Raw genomic sequence first — 7,455 nt, 5'->3', positions numbered from 1 at the left:
CTTAGAAAAGCTGAACCAAGTTGGTTAATAAAGTTACCCAATGCCAGTCTGATCAAAAGGGTCCATGTTATGCCTCAAGCCTGAGGCCACAGCTGCACGGACGGGTGAGGTGGAAACTGCTTGTGGGTGGTGTGTGGATAGAAATAGTTAACGTTTATTGAGTGTTTGCTGAAAGCCAGGTTTTTGGTGAAGCGTTTACTTCTTACCTTATTTATTAAGATGCACAAGGTTCTCCAGAGGAGGAAGGTCTCAGCCCCTTTGGGAACAATCAGGAAACAGAAGAATTTGACTGGGGACGGGTCTTGGTGTCAAGAGGAGCTGTCCTAGTAAGATGACTTCTTCCTCGACAGTACAAGTCTCCTGCGGTGCCAAGACCCTCCTCTCTCAGGCCCCCCCTACCCCCATCCCCTTGGGCTCCTCCACCCACCAGTGCCAGCGCCAGCCGACCTGTGTCTCACCCAGGCTGCACCCAGGCTGCCTGTGCTTTGGGAGGGATTCCTCGCTGAGCATGGTGCTATGTGCTTATCATTACGTTATCTCGTTTCATCCTCATCATAACCTTATGGAGGGAGGATAGTATTTTTGCTCCCATTTTACAGACGAGAACACTGAAACACAGAAAAGATGAGGATTTGCCCACGATCTCACAACTAGAGGCTGACTGGCAAGTTCTCCCCATGTTCAATCTCAGTCTCCCTAATATAGTCACCTGCCATGGTTCTGACTCAGTCTATAGAGTTCCACCCTTTGGCTTCCCAGCTGGGTGACTGGGACCATTGAGAATCACAGGCAAGACTAAGAGGGTCTGAAGAATTATGGAAAGGTGTCTTATTCTGCAAAATCACTAAACAGACAAAAACAGAAAACAAACAATCTGCATTGTAGATTGTATTAGTCAGCAAGACCTGCCAAAATAGAATGCCACAGACTGAGAGGCTTAAATACAGAAACTTATATTCCCACAATTCTGGAGGCTGGAAGTCTAAGATCAAGGTGCTGGCAAGGTAGATGTCCAGCAAGAATTGCAGATGGCTGCCTTCTGGCTGTGTCCTCACATGGCCTTTTCTCTCTGTGCACACATCATGGTGTCTCTTCCTCATATAAGGACACTGGTTCTGTTGGCTTAGGGCCCCACCCTTATGACCTGATTTAACTTTAGTTACCTCCTTAAAGTCCTGTCTCCAAATATAGTCACATTAGGGGTTGGGGCTTTAACATATGCATTTTGAGGGGACACAATTCAAGCTCCTACATAGACTATTCAAAGCTCTGTGTCCCTCCTACAGCAACCCCTATAGCGTGGGGCACAGTCAGCTCAATCCCAGGTGTCAGCCCCTCTCTGCAAGACTTGGGGGCCAGAGACTGCTCTCTGGAAGCCACATCCCTGAGAGGCCACTGCCCTGCTGAGAATTCAATAAAGGTTTTTTTGTGTGTATGTGTGTTTTTTTTTCACAGACTATTACTACAGACTCCTGCAGCTCTATAAAACCCAATGTTTACATGTAATTTTCACTTCAGCTAAAGCTTTTACATTTACCATCTTGGCACAGAGACTGAAGCCACAGCCCCTTATCTGGTCAAAGTTTCTATCAACATTACATTTTTTTTTGAGACCTCATAGCTGTCTAGGGATCCAGAGGGCTATGATCTTTCCATATATGAAACTGGTTTCTCTGGTCCTACCCCTGGAATAGTTTTTCCAATGAAAGGAATGGCTTTGCAAGAAGCCATGCATACCTTGGTAAACTAGCTCTTAAAAAAGCACCCTGATTTGTAGAGTGTGCCAATTTCCATGGTGTAAATACTCCAGTGTAATAGATTTCAAGCTACCAGTGGTTTAAAAAGCAGTTCACAAAGTTCCTGAATATTTTACACTTGGCTCTCATGAGCCAGTGTGAGTCTGCTCCAGCACACCGCAGCTTGCTCTGTTCCTGGTTACAAAAGCTCTTTTGTAGACTTTAACCTGGAGTCAGGGATACGACCCGAAATCTTGATTAAAATGAGGTTGCCAGGCCCCTCCAGGATGCAATCCCACAATCTTCCATTCTCACCATGCTGTAAACCCCTGAGCACAGATCCATGTACCTCTAATGCGTGCTTCTTCTAAACCTTCCTAACTTAGAAGAATCACCTATTTGCTGGAGATCAGTCACCCCTCTGGCTGTGGGAATTCTCATGAGGCCTTGATCTGCCTGGGAAAAGTCAAAAGTTCACCAAGAACAAGTCAGGGTAAGACTGATGGCAGGTGTAAAAGCTGCCCCAGGGACTTCCCTGGTGGCGCAGTGGTTAAGAGTCCGCCTGCCAATGCAGGGGGACACGGGTTCAGGCCCTGGTCCAGGAAGATTCCACGTGCCGTGGAGCAACTAAGCCCGTGAGCCACCACTACTGAGCCTGCGCTCTAGAGCCCACGAGCCACAACTACTGAAGCCCACACGCCTAGAGCCCGTGCTCCACAGCAAGGGAAGTCACAGCAATGAGAAGCCCGCACACCGCAACGAAGAGTAGCCCCTGCTCGCCGCAACTAGAGAAAAGCCAGTGTGCAGCAACGAAGACCCAACACAGCCAAAAATAAATAAAGAAATTTAGGGGGAAAAAAAAAAGCTGTCCCAGTATGTGGTGCTTTGTCTGAAACTGGACATCTCTTTATTTTTCATTCAACCAAGGCTGTGTTTGGGGGCCTCAACCAGTGTTTCCTACCTGACCTACTGCTGATGACCGGGGGGGTCACAGAGTGGTGGTCAAGTTCTCCTTGGGCCCTGAGTGACTGTCTGCACTCTGTGTGTGTGAATATGTCTAGGGAGCTTCCATCCCAGAGGCAGAATTGAGGAGCTCTATGAGGCAGACCACTGAATGTTTGTAATTCTAAGTTCATGGCCACTACGTGGCATTTCAGAGGAAAACAGAGATCTGGGAGCAGACCTTGGAGACAACTAGGCTTGGAGATAATGTACACCACCAAATTATATAAGTGGGAATTGCAGCAAGTGTTAGCCCTGGAACATGATGGTTTCCAGAGTGACTTAAGTGGGGAGGAAGGGATGGTTCCCCCACCTCCTTCCCTGGCTGTGCCCCTGCTGCTCTATCAGTCCAGGCTTGGTGGGGAGGAAAGAAGATTCGTAGGGAACAGGAGGAGGCAAAGGGCCCCGCAATCCCCCCTTCCCCATGCGTGGTCTCTTCCTCTCGCTTCCTCTGTAGTCTGATCTCCAGACTGTTCCTGGGTCCTGGGTGAGCCAGTTGAAGTGGGCATGATACTAATAAGCTGATTTAAGAGAGGAGCTTAGCTCATCGGGCCTTTGGGAAAGACCTCAGCTGACACTCTGCTTGGTAAGGTAAGTTTCAGTGAAACTAACAGGAATACTAGCCCACTCCACCCTCATGTTCTCATTTTATAAGCTGACTGTATCCATAATGACTTCTGTAAGTGGAATCCACCTTTCCTCTGGCAATAGATGGAATTGTAGATGGTATCCTTGGGGTCTCCTCTCCTTTCTAGAGCTTCTCTGAGCTCAGGGGAGGGTAGGCACAGATGACTTCACATGTCCACTTACCCTTGGGGTCCCTGGTCAGTGTTGTCCATAACATATGATGCCATTTGGAACATCAATAATGAATTGGGGGCCTCCCTGGTGGCGCAGTGGTTGAGAATCTGCCTGCCAATGCAGGGGACGCGGGTTTGGGCCCTGGTCTGGGAAGATCCCACATGCCGCGGAGCAACTAGGCCCGTGAGCCACAATTACTGAGCCTGTGCGTCTGGAGCTTGTGCTCCGCAACAAGAGAGGCCGCGACAGTGAGAGGCCCGCGCACCGCGATGAAGAGTGGCCCCCGCTCGCCGCAACTAGAGAAAGCCCTCGCACAGAAACGAAGACCCAACACAGCCAAAAATAAATAAATAAATAAATAAAAATTAAAAAAAAAAAAGATCTAAAAAATAATGAATTGGTCTTTTCTCTTATACTCCCTAACCCTACTTACTCATAGGCCTATTTTGAGGAATAAATGAAATTAAAATAATTATAGTCGAACATCTACTACATGCCAACTCCTTTACTAAGTATTTGAAACATGATTTCCAAACCTAACGACAAGATCATGAGATAGGAATCATAACTACCATTTAATAGATGAAGAAACCCAGAGAAATTATGAATTTGCTCAAGGTCAGTAAGTGTTAAGATTCCAGCCTAGGTCTTTTTGACTCTAAAGCTCACATTTTCCCACATGGTACTATGTTATATAAAACATTGCACCGACCAGCACAAAATTAGGTGGTGCTGCAGTAATGAGCGACCCCCAGATCTTAGTGGCTTCTAACAACCAAGTGTTGCTTTATCCTCGCACGTGATGCCTTATTCACATGCATCACAGTTGGCTGGGAGCTCTGCCCCATCATCCCCCAGGACTCAGGCTGAAGATGGAACAGCCACTGAACTGTTGCCAGTCCCCATGGTAGAGGAAGCGGGAGCTCTGAAGGGTCTAAAACTAGCAATTAAATACACTGGCCAGAATATTACATGAAGATTCCAAGCCACAAGGGGGAGGAAGTGCTGTCTGACTGGACAGCAGAGAACAGAAAGTATGGCAAGTAGCATTCAAACCTGCCATGAGTGTCTGGCACAGGACTTGGCACCTAAATGCTCAGTAAACACTACTGTATGTCCCCTCCCCTTCCCCGGCTATGAACAGATTATGGTGAAATAATGCTTCTTTGGATTAAGAGACTGGCATAATGAACAGGCCCTTCATTTTCCGCTTTCTTCAACACTATTTTTTTTTTTAATTGGCTTTCAGCTGGATCATAGGATGCTGGCAGCAGTCCACAATCTGGATCAGATTGTCCCAGGGCCTGGGTCTCCAGTGACTTGATGTCTGACCATGTGTCAAGGGTCTCCATCAGTCAAGGTCAAATGCCATGTTGCAGGTGATGGATGACACTCACATGTCCATGACACACTGCCCATTGGCTCAGGGCTGCAGGCAATCCCTGGCTGGCAGCTCTGACTCCACCCCTTCTTCTTCCAGACAGGGAGGCGTATCAGAATGCAAGTGAGTGACAGAGGAGTCATCATAGGAATATGTTGAATCTGTTCTAATTGATAAAAAATGCATCAATCATTTGAAAATCTGAATAGTTCATTATTAATAACAAATTTTCTATGACACACCTCATAACAGACATGCAGCGTGTCAGGACATCACCATGAAGGAACTGCTGGTCAAGATGATGCCAGACCAATCCATTGTGAAAATGAAAAACTGTGTCAATTAACTGGTTGTTTTATCTACATGGTGCCAAGGAATTGATTGGAAAGAATATCTTGTCCACACTAACTGAATTGGCTAGTGGTCTTGGCATTGCGTAGACCCAGCCTGAGTATTAAGAATGTGAGCATAATATCAAATTATGGACTGTCGGACTGAAAGGAATCGTCAGAGACAATTTTCATACATTCCCCTCATTCACAGATAAGGAAACTAAGGAACAACCAGCAGTAAAACATTTGCTGAGGGACACGCGGCGCAATTGTTAACTATTGTTTCAGAAGAGGTAAATGTGGGCACATCTTCACCCACAGCATTTTTAACATTTTCTGTAGCTATTTCAGAACCAAGACGCTCAACCCAATGGCATTGCATACTTTCTAAAAGTAGACAAGAATTTGAGAAACACCTCGTGGTGCAATTGTTCATTGCTTAAACTTGCTGCTGACTCATTTGCCTTCCACTTCTTTACCAACATGGTCGTGGCGTCCGTCACTTACATTGGCTCTTTTCCCCAGCTGGTCCCATCCTCCCGGCAGGGCTGGGAAACGGGATGTAGTGATGTCACCTCCGGGAGTCCTCATTGGCTGGTGGGCGGGGCTCAAAGGTGAGGACTCCGGTGGGACCTGCTTGGCGCAGGGGTAGGCCTCCTGTCCTCCAGCATGAATCCTCCAACATGAAGCAAGCCACCTGTTGCCCACGAGAGCAGGATGTTTAGGGCCAAAAAGAATTTCAGGCTTCATCTTTTGAAAAAGGACAAATACCCCCTACAAGCAAACAACTCCTGCTGGCCGCACTTAAAGTGTTGGGGGGAAAATGTCTCATCCAGAAATAGTCCTCGGATCAGGGGCCTCCACACTCCCACTTAACTGTGAATTATATTTTTTCACTCACTTTGGGTTTCTGCCCCTTGAAACGCCTTTAGTTTGAGACAGGCGATTTTGTGGTGTCCCTTTAACCCCTTTCTCAAGTCTGCTTCAGAGGCCTTTAAGGCTCCGCGCTTCATGGTCTGGGAGGGAACTCCAGAGCAGTTCTGAATGGCCCCAGAGTCAGTGGCCAGGATCTAGGCTGTCCACTGTCACTGCCCAGTCTAGGATTTTGGCAGCTCTCCCAGCCCCACAGGCCCAGATGCAGGAGGCAGCCTTTGGCGTGGACAGAGAGCTCTTAGGCTCAGGGCCAAAAAGTCAGCCCTTTCCCCTAGATGGAGCGTGGGACTGCCCTGCCCCTCCCCTGGACATCGCACCTCCCGTGGGTTTGTATGGCTCAGAGAGTATTTGGAGTTGGGTGGGGGTAGGAGAGCAGGGAAGATGGGACAGTAGGGTGACATCCTGGGACAATTCGCCCCCTAACCCACACCAAGTAAGAGAGGTGGAGGAAGAGGAGCATGAGAGCGATTCTGGGTCACAGCGGGTACCCCCCTCTCTCCTGGTTTTGATGGATTGTTGGAAAGCCGTTGCAGAAAGTCTTGCTCTTTCCAGTCCTTCTTGCCGGCTTTGGTACAAAGCTGCAAACACAGACATACACAAATGCACCACTCCACCTTATAACACACATACTGGTCATCCCTTCTGGGCCACTAGGTTCAGATTCTGGAAAACCTTACTTGTAAAGGAATTGATGGCTGAAGAATTTAAGACTTTCAGGGAGAAGAGAGTTAGGAGAAGAAAAGTCAGGAATGAACTAGAGAAAACCCTTATAATGGTTTTTATGTTCAGAAAAGAACCCAATCTAAGAGCATACTGAATAAAGAGTATTTTAGGACATATCATATCCACACCTGTGGAAGTGTGAACCGGTTCAGCCAAGCTAGTGAGCAATTCAGCAACGTGAGTACCACTGGGAATGCAATCTCCCAAGGGCGGCAGCACCACTTCTAGGGATATACCCTAGAGAAACAAGTTCAAGGATGTTCACTGCAGAATCACTTGTGACAGTGAAAAATTGGAAACAACTTAAATGTCCATAAGTAGGTGAGCAGATGAATTGTGGTCTATTTGTACAGTTTAATGTTATTCATCAATTAAAATGAATGAGCTAGGTCTCCACCCATGAACATGAGTAGCTCTTGAAAACATAATGTTAGGTGAAAAAAAAGCAAGTTCCAGAATGATAGGTTCAGTGTGACACCACATCTGTAAATTAAGAAGCACGCAAAGCATTGCAAGGTGTAATTTATGAGTTATTCATATGTAGTAA

This window comes from Balaenoptera borealis, assembly GCF_965194805.1.
Source record: "Balaenoptera borealis genome assembly, chromosome: 7".
In the NCBI taxonomy this organism is placed as follows: Eukaryota; Metazoa; Chordata; class Mammalia; order Artiodactyla; family Balaenopteridae; genus Balaenoptera; species Balaenoptera borealis.
This window is presented reverse-complemented; position numbering follows the sequence as displayed.